General features: G+C 33.5%; 1 pseudogene across 1 annotated transcript in view; it reads left to right on the top strand.

Moving 5' to 3' along the window:
* Positions 1-17,710, top strand: part of LOC143233131 (guanine nucleotide exchange factor for Rab-3A-like) — a 33,311-nt pseudogene extending 15,601 nt beyond the window's left edge. Inside the window, exons 7-12 of the transcript XR_013017999.1 lie at positions 746-986; positions 4,645-4,773; positions 10,054-10,133; positions 10,445-10,544; positions 11,423-11,489; positions 17,521-17,710. The product of XR_013017999.1 is annotated as a guanine nucleotide exchange factor for Rab-3A-like (transcript). The remainder of the gene's footprint in view (positions 1-745; positions 987-4,644; positions 4,774-10,053; positions 10,134-10,444; positions 10,545-11,422; positions 11,490-17,520) is intronic.
* The last annotated feature ends 775 nt before the right edge of the window (positions 17,711-18,485 follow it).

The raw sequence follows: 18,485 nt of genomic DNA, 5'->3' as shown, positions 1-18,485 counted from the left end.
GTACAGAAAATGGCCATTATTTCCTTCAAACTTTGCTTTTGTGACCTGGATTTTGAAATTTAGAAATTAACCTATTTTCTATGTAAAATCGGGCAAATTTGCAAATTAGTATCAGCCCCCAAATATAATCTCCCATCATGTCTTTGTTATATGCAGAGTTTGAAGAGAAAAATAGGTCTTTTCCATTTACTTTAGGCATAAGCAATTGGGAAATAACACTTTTTGCCCAGGAACAAGAAGAAGTAAAAATTTTGTTACATTCTGTCTTAGAAAAAATGTCACTAATTCTCTTTGACAATTGCTAGTGAATTCCCTGGGCACAAAAGCTATAATCTTGCTGCTGGTAAAATTGCACTGCATAGGCCATATGGTAGGCCAATTGGCCTACGTGCTGATTGTTTTGATAATAAACTGGATGAGTTAAAGATGCAGTCTTGCTATCTCTATTTCTTAATACTTAGCCTAGGTGTGGCATGTAGCTCAATTGGAGATAGCACAACCAGCGAGTAAAACAGTGTTGTTAATAACAATTATAGTAACCAGCTTTATTCAACATTATGCAATATAAAATGGGAGATGAGTGTATCATGGCTGTATTGATTTTCAATGGCAAGAATATCTGAATCTTCCTTCTGGAATGTGTACAGACAGTTATTTTTAAGTGTTGTATAAGTTTTACTAGCTGAGATTTAGCACTAATTTGAACCCTTATATACTCCTTTTTTTTTTTTTTTTAATCTTATAACGATGTTCTTCAGGAAGAAGTGCAAGCATTAAAAACTCTTGTAACTACCTCTAATCCCAACACTCCAAATCACCACATTCATTCCCAACTTGACAGTAGAAACGATGGTGTTAAATCTTTCCTGTGCTCAGGACATAAATGCTCTCCTAGCAACTATGAATTAGCCTCACAAAAAGAATCTTCTTCTTGTTCTTCTGTTAAAGAAAATCCTCAACTTGGTTACAGTCATGAAACTTTAGAAGTAAGTTATTACAATTATATTACAAGAGAATTATCTTTATGTAAGTATTCATTTTGATAATGATGACTATGAATGGTTTTACTGTAGGACTTATTTTACTTTTTTTTAGCCTGATTTGTTTTTTTTTTTAAAACTTTATATTAAGGTAGTTTAGTAGACTATATAGTGTTTGCCAGTTTTCTTAATGACAAGTGGATTTATTTCAGTTTTATTCAGTAACTTGGAAGTTGTGCCATTAATGCAAATTGACATTTCATTATCTTGTGTGATCCTAAAGGAAACACCTTGACATTTTTAAAGAATTAGGAGAAAACTAAGGATACACTTCTTTTGGATTTATCAACTTCAAACAACTTGTACAAGTTCATAATGTTCAGTAATTGTAACTCAGTAGTCTGAGTTATAATGAAAGGATGACCGACTACTGAACTAGTACTAAAACAAGAAAAAAACAATTTCATATGATTGTAATGAAGACTAAAGTGTAATAAAATGTAGTTACTGCCCTGCCTTCACATCACATAACTCATCCAGCAGGTCTTGTGAAAGAACTCGGGTGATATAAATGTAGACATGTACAAAGTAGGTAGGTCAGTAACGTGTGTGAGATGCTAAAATCTGTATTTTGGAGAGAAAAGATTATGATTTGCTGAATTTTTAAAAATAGGTAAAATAGTCACAGGTTTAATCATGTGTCATACTCCATATGAGACCATTCAATAACGTGAGAAACTTGATGTTATAACATCTAAGTATATTCTAATTGGCTGAAAGTGCTGTTGGTACATGAAAAGTTTTCACTGGTTAGAATTGTGAAATATTTCCAACAAATGCACATGACTGTACTACTATGAGTATGTGTGCATGTAAATATTTGTTATCTGTGTAGTCTGTATAGACTTCTAGTTATTATCAACTGGCTAAGCATTTGACTTAATAAAGACATTGTACTAAACTCTGCAGAACAGAAGTGGTTATTTGGGCTAATGATGTTGATGTGTATTATTTATATTTGTTATACATAATGAAATGTGAAGAAGGTCTAAGAAAAGATTGCTTAATAAGGCTTAATATAGGGAATATATTAACACTTGTGAGCTATAGAACATGAAAAAAAGATAAAATCTCATAATAAAAATGGTACTGATCTCGATGTGTATACAACTTTTTTTTTACAAGAAAGCATTAAGGAAAGTAATAGTGGATAGGAAAATAAGTAATAGTACATCAGCCAATGATGTGATATCAAGCTTCAAGATAATATGTGTAGGTATGCATGTGTATGTGTGTATACAAACATATTGGCTTTTGCACAGTAATAATATTTATTTTCCAAATAGTAATATTCAGAGTTTTTTTTTACAAAGTACACAATATAGTGTCTTTAGTAATGATTAAGGAAAGATTGAATTTGAATATATTTAAGTTTTAAAGTTACCACAAAACAAAAGTAACAATTAAAAAAAACACCAACATCATAATGAAAGATGAAAAATGTCATATTATGCAACTTCAAAATAATTTCCAAATGATTATAAATTTTAGAAATGCCTTTTTGGACTACATGATCAAACACTTAAAGTTATCCCTTGTAGTTCATGGCTTTGAACATTTGTGGTGTAGCTGCAGTCTACCCCCAAACTTGTGTGACGCTTGCATTGTGCTGCACTGCATATCCCATGCTTATGCATCAGGGACCACAGCATTCTACATGTTGTCAGTCATTGCTCAGCCACAGTTTTTCTGTCCAGCTTCTGTGTAACTCTCTGAGTCCTCTTCCATTGCTACCTCCATTGCTAATGGTATTTGTGATTTTAATGTTCAGAGCAACTTCTAGAATCTATCATCCACAAACAGCAAGGGATAGCTGTACAAAGTACTATTATAAGCCTTTCTTTTGGTCATATTTCTATAGATAATTTGATAAATCATTAACAATTAAAAAAACCTCTGAACAGATCTGAAGGTTTGTAATGGCACTTCTTAGTCTTATATTAGTGGTGTTTTGGACACACTGTAATTTTGTGTGCTGAGGCTAAAATTTTGTACTTTTCAGTATATCGTTTTCACTTGAAAAACTCCAAGGAAACAAATAATTTTTTGTGTAAAATCTATAGAAGCAAAGTCCAACAAAATGATATTTGGGGAAAATTTCCAAACCACACAGTTTGTCTTGGAGTTTGTTATACATCATATCATCAAATTATCTTGTTATTGAGCATGACGTGTCAAATGAAATCATTTTTCATATGGTAGTACTGAACATATTTTTCTGTTATTAAAAGTTCCTAAAATTTCTTTTTACCAAGTACACTAAATTGAAACTGTAAACTTTGTTATAACTCAGAATAATTGTTTTTAACATGATAATGCTATATAAAACACGACATTGTTCTACCACGAAAATACCAGTTGTGTAGCATTAGAGAGGAGTATAGAACTTTAGGTTGTTGTTTTGTTTTACTTATATACCAAATATTTAATATTATACAAATGACTGTAGTATTGTTTTTAAGTTCATATGTTTAAATACAGGATGTCCAAAAAATGAATATAAAGTTGAATAACTTTATTGTTATTTGAGATAATAAAAACTGAATATAAAGCTTTAGTGTTAATAATTTATGAACTTCTACATATCTTCCATCATTCACTATAATTAATCTAATTCTTTGTTTAAATTTTGAGATAATATTTTGTAACACAGCAGAAAGGATGGATAAGATAGTATAACAAATCCAATGTTTCAATTCGTCATTGTCTTTTGGTTTGTTATAGTAGACTTTTGTTTTCAAAAGTCCCCAGAGATTAAAGTCTAAATGGGTTAAATTTAGCAAACAACCAAGCCATTTGATAGGTCCTCTCCTACCAATTCAAAGCTCTGGAAAAGTTTTGTTTAAAAACTCTAACAATTTGAGTAAAGTGGAGTGATGCTACATCCTTTTGGAAGATAACTCTTTGTACCAAGCCAAGAGTTTTTCAGAGTTTTGGAATAAAGAACTCTTATAGAATGTACAGGTTTGAATTTCTAGTAATAGTTTGTTCATCAAAGAAACAAGAACAAAACAAAAATTAATACAACAAAACTTTCAACCCCTCTGCTTGTATTTATATTCCATTTTTGTTATATCAAATAAATAACCATAATGTTATTTAACTTCATTTTTGGACACCTTTTATATAAAGATACCCTTTTCGTTTAGTTGTAGATAAAAGAAGATGGAATGCACTCATGAAATATAAGCATATTATGTCCTTAAGGGTAAGTTACAGATTCGAAGCTTTGTCGGGTTTTATTTAAAAAAGTATTGTCCTGTGGCACAAAGCTCTCTTGTGAAACATTAATTAGTGTGGAAAAGACTATGCTTATCATTTTGGTTCTGCCAGGACATTTGTGTGTGTATTACGTGATTGTCTTGATATGATTTATGAATTATATATCCTTTCTCACCTACACGTTTTTGTTGCTTTGATAGCTGAAGTTGATTGAAAACATTAAATTTCTGTGTGAAGGTTTTAATTTTACAATAAATTGACATTAGTTCTATGTTGTTGTTTTTAGTATTTAATAGTAGTGTGATTACATGGAATATTGTATCAGTACTAGTTTGTGTAGTTTGTATAACTTGTGTAAAGTTTTAAAAACTTCTCTTGATAGGTTGATCCAACATGCCATGAAGAATTTGTCAACTGGAGGAAACAACCAGAACTTGTAAAAACACATCCTTTTGTAGTACATGTTTATGAAGAAGATGTGTTGCCTTGTTTGCAGTTTGCCAATGAACAAGTGGGTATCTTTGGGAATATCTATGCTTAAGTCATAAACAGGCTCACCATTCAATTTTTATTTTAAAAATCAAAGTGGCTTTCACAAGTGACATTTTTAATACTTGATAGTCAAACTAGGTACATGTATTTTTATCCAGAATTATTCAAATTCTTGTATAAAATTGTACAGATATGTTAGAGTTTTCTTAAATAATGTCTTTAAAGTTTCTGCTGGGACACAATCATTACTATCAAAACATGTAAAAAAAATTAAGTATTTTTATGCTTCAAGTAACTAAATTTATGAATGAAAGAAAAGAAAAATATAACTATTATTCTTACTCTGCCATATCCATTACCTCCAAGTCATTTTGCTCAGTACCAGGGCTTATCAGGCTAACTGAGGTAGAACAATTATAGTAATGATTGAGATACTATTATGGTGTGAACTAGATTATGTTAGTAAAGTATAATTATTATCAGTTGTAAGCCATTTAAGAATCAGAGTTATAGTAAGGATCGGGGCATAGCCAGAAATGGCCATTGGGGGGGGATAGTTTAAGTGCTTAATGCAGACTCAAAGCCATGCTAGGGGGGTCCGGGGGCATGCCCCCAGGAAATTTTTTAATAAAAACATAAAAGAAAAGCCTGAATTATGCATTTTGAGACCACCTTTTTGACAAATTTCAGAATGGCACAGAGTTTGTTTTATTTTTTTAATCATAAAGAAATACTTAGGCCTATGTATATAATATATAACTTAGTTATCAGGTCCAGCAAAGTAGGCTTACAGTCCTGTCATCAACATATAAAATATAGAGTCACTCCAGGAGAGTGCAAAATATATGTATAGTGTCTATAATCTGTATTCAAATATCATGGACAGTGTATGTTCAGATTCCCTGGATCTCAAGAATTAACTTCACAAATAAATAGTGGGTGGTACCGTGGCAGGCTGGCAGCATCATGGCACTAACCTAGTACCATTGGCACCATCTATAGTGAATCTGTGACGATGACAAACAGAAGTTGCGATAAACAATCATTCACTATGTCAAGCCTGAAAAAGCAAAAGACACTGCATGGGTTCTTTAAACCTATTCATGAGGCTGAACCTGATCAATCTCCTGCACCCAATCATGTTGAATCAGAATTGTCAACTGAACTGTCAGTCATCACCGTGGCCTTCTACCAGTGCTGCCACTACCACCTCAGGTCCAGTCTGAGACATTGGAAATTACATTTCTGATGATGTCAGCATTAGTAAACAGGTAAGTTGACTCCTCATTATATTAATTTTGTATTAAAAATCATGCAAACACACTGAGTTTTAGACTGAATATTCATTGCTGCTAGTGATTGTAGGCCTGCTCTGTGAAGTACAGCTCTAAGCCTTTCTCTTCGAGGTTATTGTACTCTCATAACAAACTTTCCTATGTGCAAAATAACTTAATTAGAACTATGTCTTTCTGTTGCTTTTTAGATAAATGCTGAAACCAAAAAATTCCTCCTTGAGAATGCCTGGAAGTCAGGGAGTGATTATGTTCTCCCCAGTGTAATCCAAGAAAGCTGTGTTTTCAGCATTGTTGGCTTTTACAGTCGAGATGGCTACTCTACAGTCAACATGCAAATGGCGCTTTCTGTAAGTACTGCTCTCCTTTTCTCCCGATGGTGTTGGAAGCCAGAAATTGGGACAACTAGTGAAATTTCCATACATAAACTGGAAGAAGGCTGTTGATGACTTCAAGGCACATGAATTGAAACAGTACCACCAAGACAGCAAAGAAAAAGCTAACAATTTTCTACAGGTCGTAAACACAAGTTCATCTGTGCACTTGCAGCTTGATGCAACTTACAAGCAAGAAATTGAACAGAACTGGCAATATTTAGTGCCTATTATTGATACTGTATTGCTGTGTGGGAGACAGGGTTTAGCTTTGAGGGGAAAATATGTTTCTGGTTTAATGTTTTTTGGTGAAACTGATGAGGAGCCCATTAATAATGATGGGACTTTTCGGGCAATTTTGCGCTACAGAGCAAAGGGTGATGTCAAGCTTTCAGCAAGCCTTAAGAGTACAAAGAGGAATGCTACGTATCTGAGTCCTCAAATTCAAAATGAAATCATCAATGTCTGTAATACTCATGTTCTTGATGCTTTGGTCAACACTGTTAATGCTGCAAAGTGTTTCTCAATATTAACTGATGAAACAACAGATATTTCAGGCATTGAACAGTTTTTGCTATGTGTTAGATATTTGCGTGCTAATGACAACTCTGTTCCAATGAGAGAAGATTTTTTTGCAATTTATACCTGTTTATGATGTGACAGGCAGAAACTTGGATGATGTTTTCATAACCAATCTGACAAAATATGGTATTGACATGGTTTACGTGTGAGGACAAGGGTACGACAGAGCTGCCTCTATGAGTGGGAAATTCAATGGTGTCCAGAGACACATAACTGATGAATTCCCACTTGCACCCCATGTACACTGCAGTGCCCATTCCCTAAACTTGGCAATTTCTGATGCTTGTAAAGAAGTTCCTGTGTGATATTGCATGGGAGTAATTTCTAGCATTGAAAACTTTCTCAATACACCCAAACGAAAGCATGGTTTGGCTCTTTTGGTGGAGAATAAAGCACCTGAATCGAAAAAAAAAAAAGTTTGAAAGGTCTCTGCTCCACCCGGTGGGTTGAGAGGCATGAGTCAGTCATTGTCTTTCTAGAGTTAATCCATGCAGTTGCAGATGCCCTTGAGACCGTATCAGGTTGGCAAAACAGAGATTCTGCCACACAAGCCAATCAATTGTGTTCTATAACAGCCAGAATTCATCATCACTCTACTTACCATTGTAAAATTGTCTTTCTTAAGTTTACCTCTGTGCAACTTAATGCAGCAACAAAACATTGATTTAGGTGCTGCGATGCATCACGTAGAAATAGTGGAAGATTTAATCTGTTCACTCAGAAATAATACTGTAAATGAATTTAACAACATTTTCTGTGTACAACTCTGTGTATGAGCTTCAAATTGACATCATAATGCCAAGGCAGGCTAAAAGACGTATCGTGCTAACCCACAAACCACTAGCCCTGAGGAGTACTTTCGTATTGTTGTATTTGTACCATTTGTTGATCACTTTCTTTCATAAACATGTGACCGTCTGTCCAGTCACAAAACTCTCCTTACAAACTTCATGTGTTTACCATCAGGATCTACCACAGAACGGTCAGAACTTACAGCACAACAATGTGACCAAATTAAAGGGTTGGTCAATATATACAAGGCTGACATTGACAGCACTTCACCAGCTGCAGTAGGTGAACTTAGGGTTTGGTACAAATCACTTGCGAACAACATACCAAAAAATGTCATAGATGCATATGCAATGTGCAATGCAGAAATGTTCCCAGTCGTTTCTAGACTGTTGAAAGTATTTGCCACGCTGCCTGTGTCAACGAGCTCAGTGGAGCGCTCATTTTCAACTCTCAGAAGACTCAAAACGTATTTGAAAAATACCATCACTGAAGATCGATTGAATGGCCTGACCTCATTGTACATTCACCGTGATATTAAAGTTGAACCAAACTGTGTTGTAGATGTCCTGGCAAGAATGAACAGACATTTGGGCCTTTTATAGATATTTGATTGTATTTCTCTAGCTCTAACAAAACTTGCTGTGTTAAGAGTGTTCAATCAGAAATTTGCATTTGACCATTTGTTGTGTATGAAATTATCTGCCATACAATCATGAATCTTTACGAAACTTCACAGATGGCAACTGAACTTGTCTAAAAAGTTTGGGATACCTTAAACTGATTATGGTTTGGACCCTTTAACCCTTTTGCAATGGGCTCTGTACAGTATACACTTGCACATGCTAAGTATTTATACTATATATTGTGATGCTGTATTTATATCTTCACAAAGTTTCGTAATCTTTTAGTAAAGATTACAAGTTTTTCTACACGAGAGATTTCATGTTTTGATTTAAAAGAACTATCCTTCACCCAAAAAATCACAAATAATATTTAGTGAACTAGTATTTTGTAATATATAGTCACATTTTTGTTATTGTACATTATGTATGTATATAGGTTATTACTATTTAGAAATAAGTTATTAAACTTAATTTTCTTAAAGGATAGGACAATAAAGAAATAAAGCAATCTCTTCTAGCTACGACCTTTGAACTTGGTTGCTTTTAGATATAGATTGCAAAGCCTTTTAAAATTTTGCATGCACAGAATATGAAGCAAAATGTTTTTACATTTTATGTATACAGTTTAATAATCAAAAGATCATAAACCATTTTATCGATACTAGAGGATTCCACTATAATTTATAAAGCTTAATAACTAAGCTGTATTTAGGTCTCAAAAAAAGAAAAGAAACTTGGAGCAGACTAAAGACACAATCTACCTCCTTGAAATCTTAGTTTGAAAGAATTTAGAAGCCTTTTAACAGATTCAAAGCTGTTGATTAGTTATTCACGTCATATATTGAAGTGTATATAAGGGACTATTTCCAGAAATTGAAAGAGGTAAACAAGGCCACTGTACTTGATTTAGTACATAAGCCATATCTCAGCAAAATAAAAAGATGAGGTTTTTATTTTATATTATAGCTTGTTAATATTGGTAATTTGAGTTATTAGTTCATACAAAACTATAGACTTAGTATTTTGACATCACAAACATCTAATTTTAAAAAAATGCAGCATTTAATATATCATGCAATTCACAAAAATTAATTTAGATGTGTTCTTTTAATATTTAATTTTAAATTAAGAAAAATAACTCATACAGTATTAAAGTTTGAATTATAATCTACAGTTTGATTCCAAACATTGACATAAATTCATAAAATAGTATTTCAGTAAAATTTGGAATGCAAGTCAACAATTGTGATAACATGGCCTTTGACACTTGACCCATCACAAAAAAGTTAATCATATTTGAGAAAGTAAGTAATTTTTAATTGTTCAAAAAAGATTAATTTTTGTAATTGAATTGTTTAAAACTTGAACTGAACTTTTCTAGTAAAATAATCATCAGAGACAAATTGGGTTATGAGAAGGTAAGAGATTGTTAGTGATTAACAACAAACATGTTGGGATTTATTTATTATTCTATTGTAAAACTTTGAGAAAACTTGAAATATAATGATTTAGTGAATTAACAATAATTTAAATATTAATATCTAATTATTGAAAAAAAAAGTTTATTAATGCATTTTGTTTTGTTTTCAAGTAAAATGTTTTCCTTCCCTAAGACATGGGTTGTTTTATTTTCAAGCTAGCAAAAGAGGTTTTAAAAGCCATAAAAGACAACAGTATTGTGATTGAAGATGTCAGTGGTAAAAATCCATTCCCAAAGTAAGTATTTAGCATTAAATGCAACCTTAAAAATTTTTTGGATATGAAATATTAAATATTTAAACTTAGGCAGTCCAATATGTTCTAAATGTATAGTAATACTGAATGATATCACAGTGGCAATAAAAGTGAACTGAATTTACTGTTCCAGTCTTTGAATTGTACTGAGTGATCTCACTAAAATAAAACTTTTATTGTTGGAGTTGGCTGTCTTCTAATGTATGAAGCTATGAGACCAGCTAAGATTATATGCCTGTATTTAATTGAATACCAATTTAGTCACTGCTCAGGATGTGTCTGGCTTATTTCAGGAAATGTTGTTTGTTACAAGCCCCAAAATTCTGCAAGTACAGAATGAAGCTTGGAGAAGCCACACACTGGTATTACATCTCTCAACTATGTCGTAATAGGGTAAGGTGTACTGATGTAGTATTATTATTTGAATTAGTCAAATTATGTTAGTTTTATTTTTCAACTACATAAGAGTAACAGTAATCAACATTTCTGAAGTTAAATATATACATATATATTTTAGAATTTTGGAAAACTCTTTGTAAAATGCTGGCTGCAAAATATTTATTTGCATGCTAGAAAGCATAGTATGATCTCTGCAAAACTTACTTTACACACTGCAGGAGGTTGTGATTATCCAAAATATACTTTACTTTAAAATGAGTATTTTTATTATGTCACAATCAATTACTAAAAATAATGTAGTTATTCTTAAGACTATATGAGTGGTCTATTGTGACTGTGACCTGTGTATGAAAAGTTTTGTTTTTCTTAAATATTATCAGATAGATAGTTTTAAGTAATTATGTACATTTTTATAAATTACTGATAAATTGGAAATGAAATGGGAAAAAAAAATGTTTGAGAGAAAAGAAATTTCAATATGATATTTTTAAATGTTAAATGTTTTTATGCAAAGTTGCATGATAATCTTTTCATGTAAACATTGAAAATAAATTAAAATTTCATCTGTATTAGATGTTTTTGATAATTAATTGTATAATAATAACTATTATAGCAAGGCATTAATATTGAGTTCACAAACTTAATGTTTTTTAAACATTTATTTATAGAGTGACATTTCACATGAAAACAGTGTTATTAAGGCTTTAAATTCTGTTCAGATTACCAAGTTTTCAACATTATTCTGATTCATAAAAATGATATACTGAGTTCCATATGCATGTGTTAACTCTGCAAGTTAGATGGATATGAATATTTGTCAAAATATAAAGTTTTTTCTGGTTTTTTCATAATGTAAATATACATTTTTATAGATAGCAGCTGTTTGCGAGTTCTTTTGCTACCTCAGGTACATTCAGCAAGGTCTGGTGAAAAGTAGTAGTAAGTATACCTTATGCAAATTTTAAAATAGTTTAGAGGTCCTACTCTTGATTGAATATTGTGTGCAAACAATTGAATGTTTAAGTTCTAATCATTGCTAGAGTGACATTTGAGACATCCAGTCCTCAGGAAATCAAATACAAAAACACATTGGGAAAAATGATTAATAGTGTTCTTGTAACAATATATTTAAAAATGCCCATAAATAACATGCAAAATAGAGTGAATGAACTGTTGTAAAGCTGATTACTTGAAGATAATTTAGGCATGAATGATGTATGAAAATAAAAACTGTACCATAGTCTCTTTTTGCTGTAAAGTAGACCTACTGTAAATGTACAGTTGGAGAAATAAAAACGAAATGAGTATAAAGTCTTGTTTTCCACATCTAGTAACAGGTACTTCAAAACATCTACCTTTCTGTTACATGAAATGTGTTTTATGTTTACCACAATTTGATATTTTAAAACAAAACCTGACACTTGTCTGTTGGGTCCAAATGAACATCTTTATCTAAACATGAAGCTGAAGTTACCTCATTGTTTCCCTGTTTAATTACAATCACTGTCATTCACTTTGAAGAGATATCTTAAAGGATGTATATGAGCTGCATCTGTTGTGAAGGTGTTTCTGCAGTTTATAGTCTTGTGTCATATTCACCAAATAATATTTCCTATGTATGTACATAGTTGGTCTGCTCCAACAAACCCCACTACTATAATTTTAGTAAAGATATTTCAATATGGATTATGGATACTCAGTGGTTATTTTTTGTTTTTCAAATAATTAATCCATCATTAGAATGTTGTACAGCTATAACTTTATATATAAAGATTTTAGAAACACAATTAAAAGCTATGAATACTATTTGCTACTATTTTTTCCCTGAAAGTTGTGCAACAGACCGAAATAATGAATATGATTAATATATAGTGATTTTAATTGAAAAATTGTTAACCACTTGTATGGTTCTGTATGTCAGCAGCCATTTGTTGTTGTTTCTTCTGGCACTTTTAAATTAAAAGTTAAGTCATAATAAATATACTAGAAAAGAAAGCAACTACAAAAGAGCATGGATGTAACAGTTGGAAAGGACGAGTTAGACTACAAATGAAAATGGATTAGTATTTTAATAATTAGACTTGTGTAACAAGCTGCCTTCAGCAGTAGTTGAGACAGGAACCTTGAAAACATTTAAGTGTGGAAACAGTGATTTACTAACCCATAAACATTGTCTAAATTTTGAGTTGTGTTGAGGAAGGGTACAAAAAGAGACTCTTGTTTTGGTGATGGTATGTTATTCAGGCTAGCAAGCATTCATTTAGGGTGATGAAAGCAATATATCTTATTTCAAAACTATGATTAATATAACTAATTCAAAATTAATTTACAGATAGTAATTGATCATTCTTTTAGTCAAGTATATTATTGTCAAACAAAATTGTAAATAAAAGTTTACAACAATATATAACATTACTCACTATGTGAGGTCATTGGTCAGTATTGAAACATTTTAATAATAATAATAAAGGGGAATGTTAGAAAGAAAACAATTCTTATCATCCTTTGTTCTGTCCTTACAGGAAACGTTTCTGAAACCTGCCGATGCAGTCACCATTTGGCAGTTTTCTTTGTACAGAAATGACAGGTTGTGTAGTAGACAAGTGCATGGAGGGATGGCACTGCTGGTTGATCAGCATGCGCCCACCCTATCCTTACCACTCAACACACCCTTGGAGCCTGTAGCCATTCTTCTTTCCGTGGGTAAAATCATCACTATTAGTTCTCTGTACCTGTAGAAACCTCTGATCAGTCAGACCTTGATGCCCTTATTGAATAGTAACTGTCTCTGTTTTTGATCCTGGGGGATTTTAAGGGACATAATCCCCTCTTGAGTGGTACTAATATTGATGGGAGGGGTCATTCCATCCGTAGAGCGTATGCTCTCGGATCACAATCTTTCTCTATTTAATACTGGTTCATATACTTATTTTCATGCACCTAGTCAGTCTTTTATGGCTATTGATCTATCTGCTGCCCTTCATTTTTCTTGGGGGATTGTCAGTGACCCACAGAGCAGTGATCATTTTAATATCATTTAAAAAAAAAAAACTGACCATGGTCAATGCTACCTGATCCACCTGCCTTGATGGAAACTGGCCCTCTTTCACTGTTCTCTCAGAACTTGATCCTGCCATCGTTTGTAAGTAATCGATAGACGACTGCATGGTAGCTATGACTGAGTTTATTGTCCAAGCAGCTGCCCAGTGTATTCCCAAAACCTCAACACGTTTTTCCATGGTATTTTCATGGCATGGAAGTCTAAAAAAGTGGCTTGAGATACCTTAGGTGACCCATGCTTTTAAACTACATCATTTTTCAGTGGGTCTGTGCACAAGCTTGGCAGGTGAGACGTCAGAGCCAAAACAAACCTTGGATTAATTACACAACTAACATCTACCATCATTTCCAAAGTCATGTGGGACTAGATTTCCAGTGGGCAGTATACTTCTACCCCCCCTTTCTATCTTGCTTTCCTATGGCCAGGAAGTTGCTATGTACAGAGAATAGCTGATACTCTTGATGAAAGCTATTTTCATGCATCTAACACTTCTGCTTCATCCTCCACCTTTTTAGTCATCAAGACTCGAGCAGAGTGATCACCTCTTTCCTTTAGAGTTGATCGTCTCTAGGACTATAATCGTCCTTTTACACTTGTGGAACTCAAGCTTGCTCTTCGTCAGTCGGACCTGATGATATTCACTACAAGATGCTATGCCATCTCTCTCTTGCTATTCTTCTGGTTGTTTTTAACTGGATCTGGCAGGAGAATGATTTTCCTGATGCTTGGCACTGGGCTATTGTTTTTTCTCTTCCTAAACTCTGAGAAGGATTCCAAGATTCCTTCAAACTATGGTCCAATTATTTTGACAAGCTGTCTCTGAGGGTGGTTAATGCTCATCTTGTTTAGTTCCTCGAATCAAACTACCTCCTCTTTCCCACCCAGTGGGGGTTTTGACAACAGCTCTCCACAGTGGACCACCTGATTTGACTTGAAACATCAATAAGGAAAACCTTTCTCAAGCAACAATATCTTGTTTTTGTTGGTTTTTTTTAACCTTAAGAATGCTTATGGTACTACATGGATATATAGCATTTTGCAAGATCTCCACTCATATGGGTTGCATGGCCATTTGCCCATTTTTATCGAAACTTTTTTAATGGATTGGCAGTTATAAGTTTGCGTGAGTTTGACACTTTCCCGTTCTTTCCCACAAAAACCTAGAGTCCCTTGGGGCTGTGTCTTAAGTGTCACACTTTTTATTATAAAGATAAATGCCATTACTGGACAGTTTCCTCCTACAGTTGCAAATGGACTTTATATGTTGACAACTTTCACATATAATGCCAGTTCTCAAGTGTGAGGTTTATTAAGCAGCAACAACACACTGCCCACAATCTTTTACTGTAGTGGACCACAGCAAATGGTTTTTACCTTTTCTCTCTCTAAAACCGTTTAAATGCACTTTTTCCACCACTGAGGTTTTTACCCCAATCCCGAGCTCTGTCTCAGTGAAGTTGGTTTTCCTCTGGTCCCCAGGACAAAGTTCTTGAGGCTGATACTTGATCGTAAGCTGACTTTAATTCCACACATCAAGCACCTAAGTATCAAGTGTACAAGGACACTGAACATCCCCCATGTCCTCTCTTCCACCTCTTGGAGAGAATATTGATGTTCTATACTAACGATTTATTGTCCCATCATACAATCAAAACTGGACTTGTGTTTTGGGACTGTGGCTCTGCTATAACCTCGAACTTGAAGATATTGAATCCCATTCACCATCTAGAGCTTTGGCTCTGCATGGGGGCTTTCTGCACTTCTTCAATCCAGTGTTTGTACACTGAGTCTCGTGAACCTCTGCCATTTGCAACTGTTTCTACTGTATACTTCAAAACTTTGATCCTCCTCACAGCATCCCACCTGGGGTTGTATCTTTCTTCTTCAATGGGCCATGCATTTTCAGAATGTATGGTCTGCCATTGTTCCTTTTGGCCCTCGTATCCAGGCGCAGCTGGTTGAACTGGGTCTGTCATTGGATAACATTGCTGTCTCCACTAGTCACTCTATCCCACTGTGGCTTATTACCATTCCCAAGTTTTATATTTCCTTGAGTCATCTGAAGGAGGCAGATACTCCTGATGGGGTGCACTATCTACTATTTGCCAAACATCTCTCTCAAACCATCCTTCCATTCCCATTCCCTGGTTCAAAATCAGGGGATTCTTTGGGCTCTGCCATGGTTTGTTGTGGTTCAGTGGTTGCACACAGGATTCCCTCTACAGTTTCTGTGTTTACTGCAGAGATGCCAACCATTACGATTTTGGTGTATACATTACAACTATACACTCATACAGACAAATATTACGACTTGTTGCAACTCCCAAATTATTATATATTGTATAGGCCTATACAATAAAGTGATAAATTGTTCCCCCAGGGCTTGAAAGGGGTGAAAAGAAAATTTCTAGTGAGATACAAATAAATTTTGATAATAAATAAGACATAGTCCAAATGTATGCAGTCAAATAGACAATGTTGTTATAACTCCCAACCATCCAGAGACACTCATGAAAGCAAAGGCTGCAACAGCTGCAGAACTATTACAATAAGTGTCATAAACATGATATAAACTAGTCCTTGCACAAAGGCTTTTTGTGCTCACTGTTTGTGCATGTTCAATGTTGTTTTACCAGTATATTTGTTACACTGAACTAAATAAAAGACATAATTTCAAAAGAATTTTTTTAAATTTATTTATTAAATACATAAAACACAGTCATAAATGAGCAATCTATAGCAGTAATAAATAATAATAGTTATAAAAATAATATAATAATAAACAGCTTAGAGACATTGGTCAGGCCTAGTAGCTGCACATGATAAAGGGCTCTGTCTGCAATCATTATGCTCAATCATTTGAAATAGTTGGCATCTCTGTTTACTGTCAAATTGTATGCCATTTCTCTTGCCCTGGATCATGTAGAAGCTATGCAGTGCACAAACTGTACTATTTATACCAATTTGCTTTGCTCATCAATATTTGAAACCAATAGGCAAATTTCTTTTTATCATCTACTTCTATCCAGTTTTTCTGGATACCAGGCCACGTTGGTTTGCGTGAGAACAAACACGTTGACACTACAGCTAAGTCTGTCTGTTCTGGTGCTTTCACTGCCATGCTTGTTCCATACATGGAATATGGCCCTGTGCCAGTTGGCAGTCAGTTTGGAGTGAGCAGCGTGATAACAAGATTTTCCAAATAAAACCTTCTGTTGAATTTTGGCCTTCTTGTTTGTGTAAGGATTGGAAGAAGGAAGTTGTCCTAACTAGGCTACTCATTGGTTAGTTTTTTTAACTCATCATTTTATTTTATCTGGGACTGATGCATAAGGTGTTGTCTGTATGACACTCAACTAACAATAGCCCACATTATTACAACATTGATGATTGCACCATTTTAGACGTTTTTACTGTGGGTTTACCCCTGACATTTGACATTTTTAATTGACGATGGTGACACTGTCCACCCTACAAATGTTTTCAATTTTTTAAGCATCATTGGCCTTTGTAATTCTATTTGAGATTTTATTTAATGTTGGGCCACTGTTTTTGTTTTAATTTCCCTTTGCATTTTATTATAATTTTGTTTTGTTTTTTCCTTGTTGTTTGATACAGATAGCCTAGATTTTTTGCGTCATGACATGCCATACAACAACAGAAAAACATGAACAGCATACATCTAAGTTACTAACTTTTTTGAGATATTCCAGATTGAAAAAAATGTGTAAAAGTGAAAAAGGTAGGTTAAGATACAGAAAATATTATAATCTTTTAATAAATTCTTGGAACATTTTGATAAATGTATAAGGCTGTTCTTTTTCTTAGATTTTACTTTATTGGAACCTTTAATATTTAAAAAAAAGTTTGTGTTAATGTTATATAAAGAATGTGCTTTAATTTTTATAGTACGTGAAGCCTACTCGGAAGTCATGAGAAGGAGATTGGTTATGGCTATGTCTCGTCTTGGGCTATTTGCCCCCTGAAACAGATTTTAGGTTTAGTGTTCACAAAAAGTTAAAACATATTCATCTAAAAGTTCCATTTGAAAGGAAATGAACTTGTAAATGTATTTGTGTGTGTGTGTGTGTGTGTGTGTGTGTAAAACAGGTGAAGGTGTCAAATTGTAAATATGTATATTTTGTGATTTGTACATATTTATTAAAATTTGGAACTACCTTTGTTAAACAGTAGATTTTTTCTTATTGAAATAGAGATTTATAATAGTTTTTGTGTTAAATTTATTAATTGGTGTAAGATAAATGTTTGCACAGGAAATATATTGAAATATGAATAGTACAAGTACAATGGTATCAGATTGTTTAGAAGAGAAATTTACTGTATTCTGTATTAATATATTAGAGGAGAAGTTTATGTGGTATGTACAACATGTCTTTGTTTAAAGAGTGCTATTTTACACTGAAATTGTATTATTTGTTTGGAATTTCACGCAAAGCTACTCAAGGGGTGTTTGCGCTAGCCGTCACTAATTTAGCCGTGTAATAGTAGAGGGGAGGCAGCTAGTCATCACCACTCATTGCCATCTCTTGGACCACTACTTTACCAATGAATAATTGGATTAACTGTCACATTATAATGGCCCCACAGCTAAAAGGGCGAGCATGTTTGGTGTGACAGGGATTTGAATCCGTGACCCTCAGATTACGAGTTACGTGCCTTAACCACCTGGCTATGCTGGGCCCTCAAATTGTAATGAAGAGAAAATATTTAGCTTTGTAGTTAGCTTTTTCAAAGCAGCTGATTGCAATAAACTCAAACTTTGTGTGCTATGAAAAATTTAATAGTTACCATTGTGATAAGAATTTCTATTCTAATATATACTTTTTAAAATCATATGAAAACTTACTTTTTAA

The sequence above is a fragment of the Tachypleus tridentatus genome, chromosome 1, assembly GCF_004210375.1.
Source record: "Tachypleus tridentatus isolate NWPU-2018 chromosome 1, ASM421037v1, whole genome shotgun sequence".
Lineage (NCBI taxonomy): Eukaryota > Metazoa > Arthropoda > Merostomata > Xiphosura > Limulidae > Tachypleus > Tachypleus tridentatus.
Note: the sequence above shows the minus strand (reverse complement) of the source record. Positions and strands in the feature narration are given on the sequence as shown.